This window comes from Pelobates fuscus, chromosome 2 (assembly GCF_036172605.1).
Source record: "Pelobates fuscus isolate aPelFus1 chromosome 2, aPelFus1.pri, whole genome shotgun sequence".
Lineage (NCBI taxonomy): Eukaryota > Metazoa > Chordata > Amphibia > Anura > Pelobatidae > Pelobates > Pelobates fuscus.
Genome location: NC_086318.1, coordinates 370,561,650 through 370,582,038, shown reverse-complemented (window position 1 = coordinate 370,582,038; position 20,389 = coordinate 370,561,650). Strand labels below are relative to the sequence as shown.

At 34.1% G+C, this 20,389-nt stretch overlaps 6 non-coding genes and 1 pseudogene across 6 annotated transcripts; all 7 read left to right on the top strand.

Annotated features, from left to right (window-relative positions):
• Nucleotides 1-7,949: 7,949 nt before the first annotated feature.
• LOC134591820 (U12 minor spliceosomal RNA) lies at nt 7,950-8,092 on the top strand. The gene has a single exon (XR_010088538.1). It is a non-coding gene; the product is annotated as a U12 minor spliceosomal RNA (small nuclear RNA).
• Nucleotides 8,093-9,943: 1,851 nt separating this feature from the next.
• On the top strand, nt 9,944-10,086 carry LOC134591798 (U12 minor spliceosomal RNA). The gene has a single exon (XR_010088521.1). It is a non-coding gene; the product is annotated as a U12 minor spliceosomal RNA (small nuclear RNA).
• Nucleotides 10,087-11,940: 1,854 nt separating this feature from the next.
• LOC134591727 (U12 minor spliceosomal RNA) lies at nt 11,941-12,083 on the top strand. Its single transcript, XR_010088458.1, has one exon. It is a non-coding gene; the product is annotated as a U12 minor spliceosomal RNA (small nuclear RNA).
• A 1,850-nt stretch (nt 12,084-13,933) lies between these two features.
• Nucleotides 13,934-14,076, top strand: LOC134591726 (U12 minor spliceosomal RNA). Its single transcript, XR_010088457.1, has one exon. It is a non-coding gene; the product is annotated as a U12 minor spliceosomal RNA (small nuclear RNA).
• A 1,853-nt stretch (nt 14,077-15,929) lies between these two features.
• LOC134591646 (U12 minor spliceosomal RNA) lies at nt 15,930-16,072 on the top strand. Its single transcript, XR_010088390.1, has one exon. It is a non-coding gene; the product is annotated as a U12 minor spliceosomal RNA (small nuclear RNA).
• A 1,853-nt stretch (nt 16,073-17,925) lies between these two features.
• On the top strand, nt 17,926-18,065 carry LOC134591858 (U12 minor spliceosomal RNA; annotated as a pseudogene).
• A 1,408-nt stretch (nt 18,066-19,473) lies between these two features.
• LOC134591725 (U12 minor spliceosomal RNA) lies at nt 19,474-19,616 on the top strand. Its single transcript, XR_010088456.1, has one exon. It is a non-coding gene; the product is annotated as a U12 minor spliceosomal RNA (small nuclear RNA).
• The last annotated feature ends 773 nt before the right edge of the window (nt 19,617-20,389 follow it).

Here is a 20,389-nt window from a genome sequence, read left to right as displayed (position 1 = left end):
CCACATGCTCACCACCATCCATGACGAACGCATGTCCGACGTCTCTGTCCGGGGCAGAGTAGAGTCCAAACCGGTTTGCATCAGGGCGTATAATAAGTACATGGGTGGTGTTGATTTGGCTGATCAGCTGATGCAGCCGTATCTTATTTTATGAAAAACCAAAGCATGGTATAAAAAGGTGGCTATATATCTGATGCAAATAGCAACCCACAACTCATTTTTACTTTTTAAAAAAAATAATCCAGGGAAAATCACCTTTCTCCAATTTCAATTGAAAATAATTTCTTTAACAATTTATGGAGATGGACAAGTTCCAACAACGGTGCAAGCTGAGTCCAGACATTTTATTTTTAAGTTACCGCCAACTGCTAGAAAAAAAACCCCCCAGAAACGTTGCCGGGTCTGTTTTAAAAACGGGAAAAGGACAGACACCCCTTTTCACTGTCCTGATTGTCCTTCGAAACCAGGACTCTGTGTAGGAACATGTTTCAAGCTGTACCACACAGAACAGTTGTAAGAAGTGTTCCTGAATTTTTATTTTATTTTCTGTTTCTTTGGAAAGCAGCCATTTTTTTGTTAGTCAGTTTCCTTCCCCCAAATCTCCATTTAGATTCTATTTGCAGGAGTCAGTTTAAAGATTGCTGCTAAATGTACATTTGCTACCTGCACATTTGGCCTAACAAGTTTTCTGGCAGTAACACATAACCAGCTGTCCAAAACCAGATGACGTGTGCATAAAAACCAGAATAAAGAAAATACCACTACACTTTCTTTGGAGGGCAAAATGGTTGGGGGAAAGAAGTCAAAACACCCCATCCTCTATAACATGTGATGTCTACTTTATAAAAATATATACTATACATATTGGCATGATGGTAACATTAACTGGGGGGTACAAAAATATGTCAAACTGAAGATAGACCAAGCATACCTATATATCAAGTTGAAAAACTGACATGTACAAGTTCTGATTGTTGCCTTTTGGCCCCCAAACAACCCGGCAACCATATACATGGGGGGTATCACTGTACTCAAGAGATGTTGCTGAACATATTGGGCAGTGTTTGGCAGTGACACATAACAGGATCTGTTAATTCATGCCTAAAGTACAATGTGTGTGACAAAGAAACAAAAAAAGATTACTATCCAAAAGTTTGACAAAGGCTGGTGGTAGAATTCAGTGCATGAAAAGTGTTAAAATACCACAATTTAAAATGCCCTGGGTTGTCTACTTTTCAAAAATATATGGTTTGATGGGGGTAAAATACATTGGCTCAAATGGGACATGGGCGCAGGTTGATTACATGTCAAAATTCCAAGTTGGGAAACTGATAAGCGCACCTGCCAAACGTGGCCTTTTAGCCCCCAAAGAACCCGACAAGCCTATGCATGGGTGGTATCACTGTATTCAGGAGATCTTGCTGAACACATATTGGGGTGTTGTTTGGTAGTGACACATAACAGGATCTGATAATTCATGCCTAAAGTACAAGGTGTGTGAAAAAAACTGAAAAAAATTTACTAACTCAATGTTTGACAAAGCCTGGTGGTAGAATTAGTGCATGGAAAGTGTAAAAATTCCACCATGTGAAATACCCTAGGGTGTCTACTTTTCAAAAATATATGGTTTGATGGGGGTAAAATACATTGGCCGGCTTCAAAAATGTCCCAAATAGGACATGCATGCAGGTTGACTACATGTCAAAATTCCGAGCTGGGAAACTGATATGCGCACCTGCAAAATGTGGCCTTTTAGCCCCCAAACAACCCAAAACACCTATACATGGGGGGTATCCCTGTACTCGGGAGATGTTGCTGAACACATATTGGGGTGCTGTTTGGCAGTGACACATAACAGGATCTGTTAATTCATGCCTAAAGTACAATGTGTGTGAAAAAAACAGAAAGAAAATTACTAACTCAATGTTTGACAAAGCCTGGTGGTAGAATTAGTGCATGGAAAGTGTAAAAATTCCACCATGTGAAATACCCTAGGGTGTCTACTTTTCAAAAATATATGGTTTGATGGGGGTAAAATACATTGGCCGGCTTCAAAAATGTCCCAAATAGGACATGCATGCAGGTTGACTACATGTCAAAATTCCGAGCTGGGAAACTGATATGCGCACCTGCAAAATGTGGCCTTTTAGCCCCCAAACAACCCAAAACACCTATACATGGGGGGTATCCCTGTACTCGGGAGATGTTACTGAACACATATTGGGGTGTTGTTTGGCAGTGACACATAACAGGATCTGTTAATTCATGCCTAAAGTACAATGTGTGTGAAAAAACAGAAAAAAAATTACTAACTCAATGTTTGACAAAGCCTGGTGGTAGAATTAGTGCATGGAAAGTGTAAAAATCCCACCATGTGAAATACCCTAGGGTGTCTACTTTTCAAAAATATATGGTTTGATGGGGGTAAAATACATTGGCCGGCTTCAAAAATGTCCCAAATAGGACATGCATGCAGGTTGACTACATGTCAAAATTCCGAGCTGGGAAACTGATATGCGCACCTGCAAAATGTGGCCTTTTAGCCCCCAAACAACCCAAAACACCTATACATGGGGGGTATCCCTGTACTCGGGAGATGTTGCTAAACACATATTGGGGTGTTGTTTGGCAGTGACACATAACAGGATCTGTTAATTCATGCCTAAAGTACAATGTGTGTGAAAAAAACAGAAAAAAAATTACTAACTCAATGTTTGACAAAGCCTGGTGGTAGAATTAGTGCATGGAAAGTGTAAAAATTCCACCATGTGAAATACCCTAGGGTGTCTACTTTTCAAAAATATATGGTTTGATGGGGGTAAAATACATTGGCCGGCTTCAAAAATGTCCCAAATAGGACATGCATGCAGGTTGACTACATGTCAAAATTCCGAGCTGGGGAACTGATATGCGCACCTGCAAAATGTGGCCTTTTAGCCCCCAAACAACCCAAAACACCTATACATGGGGGGTATCCCTGTACTCGGGAGATGTTGCTGAACACATATTGGGGTGCTGTTTGGCAGTGACACATAACAGGATCTGTTAATTCATGCCTAAAGTACAATGTGTGTGAAAAAAACAGAAAGAAAATTACTAACTCAATGTTTGACAAAGCCTGGTGGTAGAATTAGTGCATGGAAAGTGTAAAAATTCCACCATGTGAAATACCCTAGGGTGTCTACTTTTCAAAAATATATGGTTTGATGGGGGTAAAATACATTGGCCGGCTTCAAAAATGTCCCAAATAGGACATGCATGCAGGTTGACTACATGTCAAAATTCCGAGCTGGGAAACTGATATGCGCACCTGCAAAATGTGGCCTTTTAGCCCCCAAACAACCCAAAACACCTATACATGGGGGGTATCCCTGTACTCGGGAGATGTTACTGAACACATATTGGGGTGTTGTTTGGCAGTGACACATAACAGGATCTGTTAATTCATGCCTAAAGTACAATGTGTGTGAAAAAACAGAAAAAAAATTACTAACTCAATGTTTGACAAAGCCTGGTGGTAGAATTAGTGCATGGAAAGTGTAAAAATCCCACCATGTGAAATACCCTAGGGTGTCTACTTTTCAAAAATATATGGTTTGATGGGGGTAAAATACATTGGCCGGCTTCAAAAATGTCCCAAATAGGACATGCATGCAGGTTGACTACATGTCAAAATTCCGAGCTGGGAAACTGATATGCGCACCTGCAAAATGTGGCCTTTTAGCCCCCAAACAACCCAAAACACCTATACATGGGGGGTATCCCTGTACTCGGGAGATGTTGCTAAACACATATTGGGGTGTTGTTTGGCAGTGACACATAACAGGATCTGTTAATTCATGCCTAAAGTACAATGTGTGTGAAAAAAACAGAAAAAAAATTACTAACTCAATGTTTGACAAAGCCTGGTGGTAGAATTAGTGCATGGAAAGTGTAAAAATTCCACCATGTGAAATACCCTAGGGTGTCTACTTTTCAAAAATATATGGTTTGATGGGGGTAAAATACATTGGCCGGCTTCAAAAATGTCCCAAATAGGACATGCATGCAGGTTGACTACATGTCAAAATTCCGAGCTGGGGAACTGATATGCGCACCTGCAAAATGTGGCCTTTTAGCCCCCAAACAACCCAAAACACCTATACATGGGGGGTATCCCTGTACTCGGGAGATGTTGCTGAACACATATTGGGGTGCTGTTTGGCAGTGACACATAACAGGATCTGTTAATTCATGCCTAAAGTACAATGTGTGTGAAAAAAACAGAAAGAAAATTACTAACTCAATGTTTGACAAAGCCTGGTGGTAGAATTAGTGCATGGAAAGTGTAAAAATTCCACCATGTGAAATACCCTAGGGTGTCTACTTTTCAAAAATATATGGTTTGATGGGGGTAAAATACATTGGCCGGCTTCAAAAATGTCCCAAATAGGACATGCATGCAGGTTGACTACATGTCAAAATTCCGAGCTGGGAAACTGATATGCGCACCTGCAAAATGTGGCCTTTTAGCCCCCAAACAACCCAAAACACCTATACATGGGGGGTATCCCTGTACTCGGGAGATGTTACTGAACACATATTGGGGTGTTGTTTGGCAGTGACACATAACAGGATCTGTTAATTCATGCCTAAAGTACAATGTGTGTGAAAAAACAGAAAAAAAATTACTAACTCAATGTTTGACAAAGCCTGGTGGTAGAATTAGTGCATGGAAAGTGTAAAAATCCCACCATGTGAAATACCCTAGGGTGTCTACTTTTCAAAAATATATGGTTTGATGGGGGTAAAATACATTGGCCGGCTTCAAAAATGTCCCAAATAGGACATGCATGCAGGTTGACTACATGTCAAAATTCCGAGCTGGGAAACTGATATGCGCACCTGCAAAATGTGGCCTTTTAGCCCCCAAACAACCCAAAACACCTATACATGGGGGGTATCCCTGTACTCGGGAGATGTTGCTAAACACATATTGGGGTGTTGTTTGGCAGTGACACATAACAGGATCTGTTAATTCATGCCTAAAGTACAATGTGTGTGAAAAAAACAGAAAAAAAATTACTAACTCAATGTTTGACAAAGCCTGGTGGTAGAATTAGTGCATGGAAAGTGTAAAAATTCCACCATGTGAAATACCCTAGGGTGTCTACTTTTCAAAAATATATGGTTTGATGGGGGTAAAATACATTGGCCGGCTTCAAAAATGTCCCAAATAGGACATGCATGCAGGTTGACTACATGTCAAAATTCCGAGCTGGGGAACTGATATGCGCACCTGCAAAATGTGGCCTTTTAGCCCCCAAACAACCCAAAACACCTATACATGGGGGGTATCCCTGTACTCGGGAGATGTTGCTGAACACATATTGGGGTGTTGTTTGTCAGTGACACATAACAGGATCTGTTAATTCATGCCTAAAGTACAATGTGTGTGAAAAAAACAGAAAAAAAATTACTAACTCAATGTTTGACAAAGCCTGGTGGTAGAATTAGTGCATGGAAAGTGTAAAAATTCCACCATGTGAAATACCCTAGGGTGTCTACTTTTCAAAAATATATGGTTTGATGGGGGTAAAATACATTGGCCGGCTTCAAAAATGTCCCAAATAGGACATGCATGCAGGTTGACTACATGTCAAAATTCCGAGCTGGGAAACTGATATGCGCACCTGCAAAATGTGGCCTTTTAGCCCCCAAACAACCCAAAACACCTATACATGGGGGGTATCCCTGTACTCGGGAGATGTTGCTGAACACATATTGGGGTGTTGTTTGTCAGTGACACATAACAGGATCTGTTAATTCATGCCTAAAGTACAATGTGTGTGAAAAAAACAGAAAAAAAATTACTAACTCAATGTTTGACAAAGCCTGGTGGTAGAATTAGTGCATGGAAAGTGTAAAAATCCCACCATGTGAAATACCCTAGGGTGTCTACTTTTCAAAAATATATGGTTTGATGGGGGTAAAATACATTGGCCGGCTTCAAAAATGTCCCAAATAGGACATGCATGCAGGTTGACTACATGTCAAAATTCCGAGCTGGGAAACTGATAAGCGCACCTGCAAAATGTGGCCTTTTAGCCCCCAAGCAACCCAATACACCTATACATGGGGGGTATCCCTGTACTCGGGAGATGTTGCTGAACACATATTGGGGTGTTGTTTGGTAGTGACACCTAACAAAATCTGTGAATTTATACCTGAATTGCAATTTATGTGAAAAAAATAAAAAAAATAAACTACCTATGCAAAGTTTGACAAAGGTTTATGGTAAAATGGCTGCATAGAAAGTATCAAAATATTCTTAGATGAATACCCTGGGTTATCTAGTTTAAGAAAAATATATACATGTGGGGTGTTTTTTGGAGATTTATGACATAACAGTGTTACAATGTCACTATTGATACATTTGAAAAATTTAAATTTTGAAACCGCAAGTTCCTACTTGTACTTATAGCCCTATAACTTGCAAATAAAAGCAAAAAAACACGTAAATATTTGGTGTTTTTAAACTAAGGACAAAATGTTTAATCTATTTAGCAGTTTGTTTCATTCGATTTTGTAGATCAGTAAAATATTTTTTAAGTAGAAGTCAAAAAACACGTTTTTTTGGTTTTTTTTCACCATATTTTACTATTTTTTTTAAAGTAAATGATATGAAATGATACAAATAATGGTATGTAAAGAAAGCCCTTCTTGTCCTGAAAAAAACAATATATAACTTGTATGGGAACAGTAAATGAGAGAGCGGAAAATTACAGCTAAACACAAACACCACAAAAGTGTTAAAATAGCTCTGGTCCTTAACGTACAAACATCGCAAAAACAGTCCGGTCCTGAAGGGGTTAAACAATAAGCAATAGAGCTATAATCACAACAGGAGCTTGCATGTCCATAATATGCCTGGTTAATAGACAAGCATTAAGGTTAAAGTGACATCATAATTTAATATTCCATTTTGAAAAAAAATTCAGTTTTATTAAACCTTGATTTACATGTTAGATGATTACTGCAATATTTATCAAAAATTTTTACAAAAATAGAATTGAAATGACATGACAGCAATTTCTAGAGTAAAATATTCTTAAATGTGAACTTAATCATTTGCATAAATAACAGAGTAGGCGTGGCTTAACATACTGATTTTTTTTCAACAGAAAAGTTACCTTTTTCTTTGATTTTATTCCCAGGATCTCTTTTATTCTTTTTTTAAATTGATTTGTACGTATAACTATAACATACAACAATCAAGTCATAAAATGACATACATTCCTTCTCTCAAAGAGAAAGAAAAGGAAAAACACAAGAACAAGCCAGAAAAAGATATAAATTATATGTAACAATTTTCCAACATAATGTATTATTTTTCTACAACTTTGTTTGTTCTGGTCAGGAGATCTATATGATAGTGAATATTCATTTGCATAGTAAAAGTTTATTTCAATACTATATATGGTTTACATATATATATATCAATGTTGGTGTGTCCATGAATTCACTGAATCTTGGTTAGTGCCTAATGTTTGGAACTTAGACTAGTAATTTATTAGCTTTACATGACTAATATGTCTATTACAATATTTTCCCTTTTTGATTCCCATTGTAAAATGAGTCCAGTTGTTACATGTAATTACACATTCCAGTCTAGTAAACTGCCCAGGTTTACCTACATCATCTAGTATTTACACTGCAATTAGAGGTTAAGGGTGGCTATATGGAAATTCAAGTTACTTTATATTTGTATATTGCATGTGCTTATTTCCTTACATATTAATTTAATTTCCGTTTGGAAAACAAAAATTAAATAGCTATATATCTCTTTTATTAGGAAATGGTTTGTTGGCCCAAATCCGTGTTAGTTTCATGAAAGTATTTCAGTATGTCACACCAATTTCACTAAGAGGTACCCCAGAAACCATGCAGCGCATGTGGCTTTGTCATGTATGCCTTAAACTAATGAGTAAGGAAAATAACAAGTTGGGGTAATGCCTAACTTCAATATTATGACCAATTTTTGTTTGGGTATAGGTTACCCATTGGATGATCCACCTACTTTGTGGGACCTCTAGGTGCTGTGATCTGCCCTATTCTTGTGTTGTGTAAAAATTAGATTAGTGGGAACATTTTTGTATCCATATATTTTACATCATACTAGGACATGTGAGAAAAAAATATACTTAGAATAGCAATTTTGTATAGGCCTATTTAATTGGCTACTTTCCTGCTCCTTTCTAAAATGATATTGTTTTGCCAATTCCAACCTGTCAGTGCAGCATGATGATTCATGAGCCCAAGAGACTAAGCAAAAACCAATGTATACGAATGCGTATAGTGAGTGTTCGGGAGTTTACTAATAGTGCCAATACATTTTCATGCTATTGATAGCGTTTGGGCATTTGGCGGTTTGGGAGTTATTTCAGGAGTTTGTGGCGTAAAATCAGGGAAATAGAACATTGTTCAATGCCATGTTGTGATCAATGTACGAAATTTGAAATTAATGGTTTGACTTTGTTAATTTAAGGCTATTCGGTATTGAGGGAACTGATTTTTATGTTAAATTCATCTGGTTCAATTAAATCGCGCCTAATGAATGAATGAATTTCCATCGAAAATGAATGGAAAAATGGACAGATTTCTCTTCTGACAAAACCAATTTTTTCCGTACAAATGCATTCATACGAAACAAAAATTTCGGAGGTGCCCAAATCTAGTTGACAACTATGTGAACTGAAACATCCATGCAATTAAAGCAATGTACAGAAAATGATATGGAAAGTAAAATTGTAAAATATCTATTCTATTTTTGGAACAAATAAATGCTTTTTCTTACAATAGAAAAAGCTGTTAAACAATAAGCAATGAAGCTATAATCACAACAGGACCTTGCATGTCAATAATATGCCTGGTTAATAGACAAGCATTAAGGTTAAAGTGACATCATAATTTAATATTCCATTTTCCAAAAAATCAGTTTTATTAAACCTTGATTTACATTGTAGATGATTACTGCAATATCTATCAAAATTTTTTACAAAAATAGAATTGAAATGACATGACAGCAATTTCTAGAGTAAAATATTCTTAAATGTGAACTTAATCATTTGCATAAATAACAGAGTAGGCGTGGCTTAACATACTGATTTTTTTAAACAGAAAAGTTACCTTTTTCTTTGATTTTATTCCCAGGATCTCTTTTATTCTTTTTTTAAATTGATTTGTACGTATAACTATAACATACAACAATCAAGTCATAAAATGACATACATTCCTTCTCTCAAAGAGAAAGAAAAGGAAAAACACAAGAACAAGCCAGAAAAAGATATAAATTATATGTAACAATTTTCCAACATAATGTATTATTTTTCTACAACTTTGTTTGTTCTGGTCAGGAGATCTATATGATATTGAATATTCATTTGCATAGTAAAAGTTTATTTCAATACTATATATGGTTTACATTTATATATCAATGTTGGTGTGTCCATGAATTCACTGAATCTTGGTTAGTGCCTAATGTTTGGAACTTAGACTAGTAATTTATTAGCTTTACATGACTAGTATGTCTATTACAATATTTTCCCTTTTTGATTCCCATTGTAAAATGAGTCCAGTTGTTACATGTAATTACACATTCCAGTCTAGTAAACTGCCCAGGTTTACCTACATCATCTAGTATTTACACTGCAATTAGAGGTTAAGGGTGGCTATATGGAAATTCAAGTTACTTTATATTTGTATATTGCATGTGCCTATTTCCTTACATATTAATTTAATTTCCGTTTGGAAAACAAAAATTAAATAGCTATATATCTCTTTTATTAGGAAATGGTTTGTTGGCCCAAATCCGTGTTAGTTTCATGAAAGTATTTCAGTATGTCACACCAATTTCACTAAGAGGTACCCCAGAAACCATGCAGCGCATGTGGCTTTGTCATGTATGCCTTAAACTAATGAGTAAGGAAAATAACAAGTTGGGGTAATGCCTAACTTCAATATTATGACCAATTTTTGTTTGGGTATAGGTTACCCTTTGGAGGATCCACCTACTTTGTGGGACGTTTAGGTGCTGTGATCTGCCCTATCCTTGTGTCGTGTAAAAATTAGATTAGTGGGAACCTTTTTGTATCCATATATTTTACATCATACTAGGACATGTGAGAAAAAAATATATACTTAAAATAGCAATTTTGTATAGGCCTATTTAATTGGCTACTTTCCTACTCCTTTCTAAAATGATATTGTGTTGCCAATTCCAACCTGTCAGTGCAGCATGATGATTCATGAGCCCAAGAGACTAAGCAAAAAGCAATGCATACGAATGCGTGTAGTGAGTGTTCGGGAGTTTACTAATAGTGCCAATACATTTTCATGCGATTGATAGCGTTTGGGCATTTGGCGGTTTGGGAGTTATTTCAGGAGTTTGTGGCGTAAAATCAGGGAAATAGAACATTGTTCAATGCCATGTTGTGATCAATGTACGAAATTTGAAATTAATGGTTTGACTTTGTTAATTTAAGGCTATTCGGTATTGAGGTTACTGATTTTTATGTTATATTCATCTGGTTCAATTAAATCGCGCCTAATGAATGAATTTCCATCGAAAATGAATGGAAAAATGGACAGATTTCTCTTCTGACAAAACCAATTTTTTTCCGTACAAATGCATTCATACGAAACAAAAATTTCGGAGGTGCCCAAATCTAGTTGACAACTATGTGAACTGAAACATCCAAGCAATTAAAGCAATGTACAGAAAAAGATATGGAAAGTAAAATTGTAAAATATCTCTTCTATTTTTGGAACAAATAAAGGCTTTTTCTTACAATAGAAAAAGCTGTTAAACAATAAGCAATAGAGCTATAATCACAACAGGAGCTTGCATGTCCATAATATGCCTGGTTAATAGACAAGCATTAAGGTTAAAGTGACATCATAATTTAATATTCCATTTTCCAAAAAATCAGTTTTATTAAACCATGATTTACATGTTAGATGATTACTGCAATATTTATCAAAATTTTTTACAAAAATAGAATTGAAATGACATGACAGCAATTTCTAGAGTAAAATATTCTTAAATGTGAACTTAATCATTTGCATAAATAACAGAGTAGGCGTGGCTTAACATACTGATTTTTTTCAACAGAAAAGTTACCTTTTTCTTTGATTTTATTCCCAGGATCTCTTTTATTCTTTTTTTTAATTGATTTGTACGTATAACTATAACATACAACAATCAAGTCATAAAATGACATACATTCCTTCTCTCAAAGAGAAAGAAAAGGAAAAACACAAGAACAAGCCAGAAAAAGATATAAATTATATGTAACAATTTTCCAACATAATGTATTATTTTTCTACAACTTTGTTTGTTCTGGTCAGGAGATCTATATGATATTGAATATTCATTTGCATAGTAAAAGTTTATTTCAATACTATATATGGTTTACATATATATATATATCAATGTTGGTGTGTCCATGAATTCACTGAATCTTGGTTAGTGCCTAATGTTTGGAACTTAGACTAGTAATTTATTAGCTTTACATGACTAATATGTCTATTACAATATTTTCCCTTTTTGATTCCCATTGTAAAATGAGTCCAGTTGTTACATGTAATTACACATTCCAGTCTAGTAAACTGCCCAGGTTTACCTACATCATCTAGTATTTACACTGCAAATAGAGGTTAAGGGTGGCTATATGGAAATTCAAGTTACTTTATATTTGTATATTGCATGTGCTTATTTCCTTACATATTAATTTAATTTCCGTTTGGAAAACAAAAATTAAATAGCTATATATCTCTTTTATTAGGAAATGGTTTGTTGGCCCAAATCCGTGTTAGTTTCATGAAAGTATTTCAGTATGTCACACCAATTTCACTAAGAGGTACCCCAGAAACCATGCAGCGCATGTGGCTTTGTCATGTATGCCTTAAACTAATGAGTAAGGAAAATAACAAGTTGGGGTAATGCCTAACTTCAATATTATGACCAATTTTTGTTTGGGTATAGGTTACCCATTGGAGGATCCACCTACTTTGTGGGACCTCTAGGTGCTGTGATCTGCCCTATCCTTGTGTCTTGTAAAAATTAGATTAGTGGGAACATTTTTGTATCCATATATTTTACATCATACTAGGACATGTGAGAAAAAAATATACTTAGAATAGCAATTTTGTATAGGCCTATTTAATTGGCTACTTTCCTGATCCTTTCTAAAATGATATTGTGTTGCCAATTCCAACCTGTCAGTGCAGCATGATGATTAGCCCAAGAGACTAAGCAAAAAGCAATGCATACGAATGCGTGTAGTGAGTGTTCGGGAGTTTACTAATAGTGCCAATACATTTTCATGCGATTGATAGCGTTTGGGCATTTGGCGGTTTGGGAGTTATTTCAGGAGTTTGTGGCGTAAAATCAGGGAAATAGAACATTGTTCAATGCCATGTTGGGATCAATGTACGAAATTTGAAATTAATGGTTTGACTTTGTTAATTTAAGGCTATTCGGTATTGAGGTTACTGATTTTTATGTTATATTCATCTGGTTCAATTAAATCGCGCCTAATGAATGAATTTCCATCGAAAATGAATGGAAAAATGGACAGATTTCTCTTCTGACAAAACCAATTTTTTTCCGTACAAATGCATTCATACGAAACAAAAATTTCGGAGGTGCCCAAATCTAGTTGACAACTATGTGAACTGAAACATCCAAGCAATTAAAGCAATGTACAGAAAATGATATGGAAAGTAAAATTGTAAAATATCTCTTCTATTTTTGGAACAAATAAAGGCTTTTTCTTACAATAGAAAAAGCTGTTAAACAATAAGCAATAGAGCTATAATCACAAGAGGAGCTTGCATGTCCATAATATGCCTGGTTAATAGACAAGCATTAAGGTTAAAGTGACATCATAATTTAATATTCCATTTTCCAAAAAATCAGTTTTATTAAACCTTGATTTACATGTTAGATGATTACTGCAATATTTATCAAAATTTTTTACAAAAATAGAATTGAAATGACATGACAGCAATTTCTAGAGTAAAATATTCTTAAATGTGAACTTAATCATTTGCATAAATAACAGAGTAGGCGTGGCTTAACATACTGATTTTTTTCAACAGAAAAGTTACCTTTTTCTTTGATTTTATTCCCAGGATCTCTTTTATTCTTTTTTTAAATTGATTTGTACGTATAACTATAACATACAACAATCAAGTCATAAAATGACATACATTCCTTCTCTCAAAGAGAAAGAAAAGGAAAAACACAAGAACAAGCCAGAAAAAGATATAAATTATATGTAACAATTTTCCAACATAATGTATTATTTTTCTACAACTTTGTTTGTTCTGGTCAGGAGATCTATATGATATTGAATATTCATTTGCATAGTAAAAGTTTATTTCAATACTATATATGGTTTACATATATATATATATATCAATGTTGGTGTGTCCATGAATTCACTGAATCTTGGTTAGTGCCTAATGTTTGGAACTTAGACTAGTAATTTATTAGCTTTACATGACTAATATGTCTATTACAATATTTTCCCTTTTTGATTCCCATTGTAAAATGAGTCCAGTTGTTACATGTAATTACACATTCCAGTCTAGTAAACTGCCCAGGTTTACCTACATCATCTAGTATTTACACTGCAACTAGAGGTTAAGGGTGGCTATATGGAAATTCAAGTTACTTTATATTTGTATATTGCATGTGCTTATTTCCTTACATATTAATTTAATTTCCGTTTGGAAAACAAAAATTAAATAGTTATATATCTCTTTTATTAGGAAATGGTTTGTTGGCCCAAATCCGTGTTAGTTTCATGAAAGTATTTCAGTATGTCACACCAATTTCACTAAGAGGTACCCCAGAAAGCATGCAGCGCATGTGGCTTTGTCATGTATGCCTTAAACTAATGAGTAAGGAAAATAACAAGTTGGGGTAATGCCTAACTTCAATATTATGACCAATTTTTGTTTGGGTATAGGTTACCCATTGGAGGATCCACCTACTTTGTGGGACCTCTAGGTGCTGTGATCTGCCCTATCCTTGTGTCGTGTAAAAATTAGATTAGTGGGAACATTTTTGTATCCATATATTTTACATCATACTAGGACATGTGAGAAAAAAATATACTTCGAATAGCAATTTTGTATAGGCCTATTTAATTGGCTACTTTCCTGCTCCTTTTTAAAATGATATTGTGTTGCCAATTCCAACCTGTCAGTGCAGCATGATGATTCATGAGCCCAAGAGACTAAGCAAAAAGCAATGTATACGAATGCGTATAGTGAGTGTTCGGGAGTTTACTAATAGTGCCAATACATTTTCATGCTATTGATAGCGTTTGGGCATTTGGCGGTTTGGGAGTTATTTCAGGAGTTTGTGGCGTAAAATCAGGGAAATAGAACATTGTTCAATGCCATGTTGTGATCAATGTACGAAATTTGAAATTAATGGTTTGACTTTGTTAATTTAAGGCTATTCGGTATTGAGGGAACTGATTTTTATGTTAAATTCATCTGGTTCATTTAAATCGCGCCTAATGAATGAATGAATTTCCATCGAAAATGAATGGAAAAATGGACAGATTTCTCTTCTGACAAAACCAATTTTTTCCGTACAAATGCATTCATACGAAACAAAAATTTGGGAGGTGCCCAAATCTAGTTGACAACTATTTGAACCGAAACATCCATGCAATTAAAGCAATGTACAGAAAATGATATGGAAAGTAAAATTGTAAAATATCTATTCTATTTTTGGAACAAATAAATGCTTTTTCTTACAATAGAAAAAGCTGTTAAACAATAAGCAATAGAGCTATAATCACAACAGGACCTTGCATGTCAATAATATGCCTGGTTAATAGACAAGCATTAAGGTTAAAGTGACATCATAATTTAATATTCCATTTTCCAAAAAATCAGTTTTATTAAACCTTGATTTACATTGTAGATGATTACTGCAATATCTATCAAAATTTTTTACAAAAATAGAATTGAAATGACATGACAGCAATTTCTAGAGTAAAATATTCTTAAATGTGAACTAAATAATTTGCATAAATAACAGAGTAGGCGTGGCTTAACATACTGATTTTTTTCAACAGAAAAGTTACCTTTTTCTTTGATTTTATTCCCAGGATCTCTTTTATTCTTTTTTTAAATTGATTTGTACGTATAACTATAACATACAACAATCAAGTCATAAAATGACATACATTCCTTCTCTCAAAGAGAAAGAAAAGGAAAAACACAAGAACAAGCCAGAAAAAGATATAAATTATATGTAACAATTTTCCAACATAATGTATTATTTTTCTACAACTTTGTTTGTTCTGGTCAGGAGATCTATATGATAGTGAATATTCATTTGCATAGTAAAAGTTTATTTCAATACTATATATGGTTTACATATATATATATCAATGTTGGTGTGTCCATGAATTCACTGAATCTTGGTTAGTGCCTAATGTTTGGAACTTAGACTAGTAATTTATTAGCTTTACATGACTAATATGTCTATTACAATATTTTCCCTTTTTGATTCCCATTGTAAAATGAGTCCAGTTGTTACATGTAATTACACATTCCAGTCTAGTAAACTGCCCAGGTTTACCTACATCATCTAGTATTTACACTGCAATTAGAGGTTAAGGGTGGCTATATGGAAATTCAAGTTACTTTATATTTGTATATTGCATGTGCTTATTTCCTTACATATTAATTTAATTTCCGTTTGGAAAACAAAAATTAAATAGCTATATATCTCTTTTATTAGGAAATGGTTTGTTGGCCCAAATCCGTGTTAGTTTCATGAAAGTATTTCAGTATGTCACACCAATTTCACTAAGAGGTACCCCAGAAACCATGCAGCGCATGTGGCTTTGTCATGTATGCCTTAAACTAATGAGTAAGGAAAATAACAAGTTGGGGTAATGCCAAACTTCAATATTATGACCAATTTTTGTTTGGGTATAGGTTACCCCTTGGAGGATCCACCTACTTTGTGGGACCTCTAGGTGCTGTGATCTGCCCTATCCTTGTGTCGTATAAAAATTTGATTAGTGGGAACCTTTTTGTATCCATATATCTTACATCATACTAGGACATGTGAGAAAAAAAATATACTTAGAATAGCAATTTTGTATAGGCCTATTTAATTGGCTACTTTCCTACTCCTTTCTAAAATTATATTGTGTTGCCAATTCCAACCTGTCAGTGCAGCATGATGATTCATGAGCCCAAGAGACTAAGCAAAAAGCAATGCATACGAATGCGTATAGTGAGTGTTCGGGAGTTTACTAATAGTGCCAATACATTTTCATGCTATTGATAGCGTTTGGGCATTTGGCGGTTTGGGAGTTATTTCAGGAGTTTGTGGCGTAAAATCAGGGAAATATAACATTGTTCAATGCCATGTTGTGATCAATGTACGAAATTTGAAATTAATGGTTTGACTTTGTTAATTTAAGGCTATTCGGTATTGAGGGAACTGATTTTTATGTTAAATTCATCTGGTTCAATTAAATCGCGCCTAATGAATGAATGAATTTCCATCGAAAATGAATGGAAAAATGGACAGATTTCTCTTCTGACAAAACCAATTTTTTTCCGTACAAATGCATTCATACGAAACAAAAATTTCGGAGATGCCCAAATCTAGTTGACAACTATTTGAACCGAAACATCCATGCAATTAAAGCAATGTACAGAAAATGATATGGAAAGTAAAATTGTAAAATATCTATTCTATTTTTGGAACAAATAAATGCTTTTTCTTACTATAGAAAAAGCTGTTAAACAATAAGCAATAGAGCTATAATCACAACAGAACCTTGCATGTCAATAATATGCCTGGTTAATAGACAAGCATTAAGGTTAAAGTGACATCATAATTTAATATTCCATTTTCCAAAAAATCAGTTTTATTAAACCTTGATTTACATTGTAGATGATTACTGCAATATCTATCAAATTTGTTTACAAAAATAGAATTGAAATGACATGACAGCAATTTCTAGAGTAAAATATTCTTAAATGTGAACTTAATCATTTGCATAAATAACAGAGTAGGCGTGGCTTAACATACTGATTTTTTTCAACAGAAAAGTTACCTTTTTCTTTGATTTTATTCCCAGGATCTCTTTTATTCTTTTTTTAAATTGATTTGTACGTATAACTTTAACATACAACAATCAAGTCATAAAATGACATACATTCCTTTTCTCAAAGAGAAAGAAAAGGAAAAACACAAGAACAAGCCAGAAAAAGATATAAATTATATGTAACAATTTTCCAACATAATGTATTATTTTTCTACAACTTTGTTTGTTCTGGTCAGGAGATCTATATGATAGTGAATATTCATTTGCATAGTAAAAGTTTATTTCAATACTATATATGGTTTACATATATATATCAATGTTGGTATGTCCATGAATTCACTGAATCTTGGTTAGTGCCTAATGTTTGGAACTTAGACTAGTAATTTATTAGCTTTACATGACTAATATGTCTATTACAATATTTTCCCTTTTTGATTCCCATTGTAAAATGAGTCCAGTTGTTACATGTAATTACACATTCCAGTCTAGTAAACTGCCCAGGTCTACCTACATCATCTAGTATTTACACTGCAATTAGAGGTTAAGGGTGGCTATATGGAAATTCAAGTTACTTTATATTTGTATATTGCATGTGCCTATTTCCTTACATATTAATTTAATTTCCGTTTGGAAAACAAAAATTAAATAGCTATATATCTCTTTTATTAGGAAATGGTTTGTTGGCCCAAATCCGTGTTAGTTTCATGAAAGTATTTCAGTATGTCACACCAATTTCACTAAGAGGTACCCCAGAAACCATGCAGCGCATGTGGCTTTGTCATGTATGCCTTAAACTAATGAGTAAGGAAAATAACAAGTTGGGGTAATGCCTAACTTCAATATTATGACCAATTTTTGTTTGGGTATAGGTTACACGTATTATTCACGTTCTTTGTGGGACCTCTAGGTGCTGTGATCTGCCCTATCCTTGTGTCGTATAAAAATTTGATTAGTGGGAACCTTTTTGTATCCATATATCTTACATCATACTAACTAGGACATGTGAGAAAAAAAATATAATTAGAATAGCAATTTTGTATAGGCCTATTTAATTGGCTACTTTCCTACTCCTTTCTAAAATGATATTGTGTTGCCAATTCCAACCTGTCAGTGCAGCATGAACTGAAACATCCAAGCAATTAAAGCAACGTACAGAAAATGATATGGAAAGTAAAATTTTAAAATATCTATTCTATTTTTGGAACAAATAAAGGCTTTTTCTTACTATAGAAAAAGCTGTTAAACAATAAGTAATAGAGCTATAATCACAACAGGAGCTTGCATGTCCATAATATGCCTGGTTAATAGACAAGCATTAAGGTTAAAGTGACATCATAATTTAATATTCTATTTTCCAAAAAATCAGTTTTATTAAACCTTGATTTACATGTTAGGTGATTACTGCAATATCTATCAAAATTTTTTACAAAAATAGAATTGAAATGACATGACAGCAATTTCTAGAGTAAAATATTCTTAAATGTGAACTTAATCATTTGCATAAATAACAGAGTAGGCGTGGCTTAACATACTGATTTTTTTCAACAGAAAAGTTACCTTTTTCTTTGATTTTATTCCCAGGATCTCTTTTAATCTTTTTTTAAATTGATTTGTACGTATAACTATAACATACAACAATCAAGTCATAAAATGACATACATTCCTTCTCTCAAAGAGAAAGAAAAGGAAAAACACAAGAACAAGCCAGAAAAAGATATAAATTATATGTAACAATTTTCCAACATAATGTATTATTTTTCTACAACTTTGTTTGTTCTGGTCAGGAGATCTATATGATATTGAATATTCATTTGCATAGTAAAAGTTTATTTCAATACTATATATGGTTTACATATATATATCAATGTTGGTGTGTCCATGAATTCACTGAATCTTGGTTAGTGCCTAATGTTTGGAACTTAGACTAGTAATTTATTAGCTTTACATGACTAATATGTCTATTATTATATTTTCCCTTTTTGATTCCCATTGTAAAATGAGTCCAGTTGTTACATGTAATTACACATTCCAGTCTAGTAAACTGCCCAGGTTTACCTACATCATCTAGTATTTACACTGCAACTAGAGGTTAAGGGTGGCTATATGGAAATTCAAGTTACTTTATATTTGTATATTGCATGTGCTTATTTCCTTACATATTAATTTAATTTCCGTTTGGAAAACAAAAATTAAATAGTTATATATCTCTTTTATTAGGAAATGGTTTGTTGGCCCAAATCCGTGTTAGTTTCATGAAAGTATTTCAGTATGTCACACCAATTTCACTAAGAGGTACCCCAGAAAGCATGCAGCGCATGTGGCTTTGTCATGTATGCCTTAAACTAATGAGTAAGGAAAATAACAAGTTGGGGTAATGCCTAACTTCAATATTATGACCAATTTTTGTTTGGGTATAGGTTACCCATTGGAGGATCCACCTACTTTGTGGGACCTCTAGGTGCTGTGATCTGCCCTATCCTTGTGTCGTGTAAAAATTAGATTAGTGGGAACATTTTTGTATCCATATATTTTACATCATACTAGGACATGTGAGAAAAAAATATACTTCGAATAGCAATTTTGTATAGGCCTATTTAATTGGCTACTTTCCTGCTCCTTTTTAAAATGATATTGTGTTGCCAATTCCAACCTGTCAGTGCAGCATGATGATTCATGAGCCCAAGAGACTAAGCAAAAAGCAATGTATACGAATGCGTATAGTGAGTGTTCGGGAGTTTACTAATAGTGCCAATACATTTTCATGCTATTGATAGCGTTTGGGCATTTGGCGGTTTGGGAGTTATTTCAGGAGTTTGTGGCGTAAAATCAGGGAAATATAACATTGTTCAATGCCATGTTGTGATCAATGTACGAAATTTGAAATTAATGGTTTGACTTTGTTAATTTAAGGCTATTCGGTATTGAGGGAACTGATTTTTATGTTAAATTCATCTGGTTCATTTAAATCGCGCCTAATGAATGAATGAATTTCCATCGAAAATGAATGGAAAAATGGACAGATTTCTCTTCTGACAAAACCAATTTTTTTCCGTACAAATGCATTCATACGAAACAAAAATTTCGGAGGTGCCCAAATCTAGTTGACAACTATTTGAACCGAAACATCCATGCAATTAAAGCAATGTACAGAAAATGATATGGAAAGTAAAATTGTAAAATATCTATTCTATTTTTGGAACAAATAAATGCTTTTTCTTACAATAGAAAAAGCTGTTAAACAATAAGCA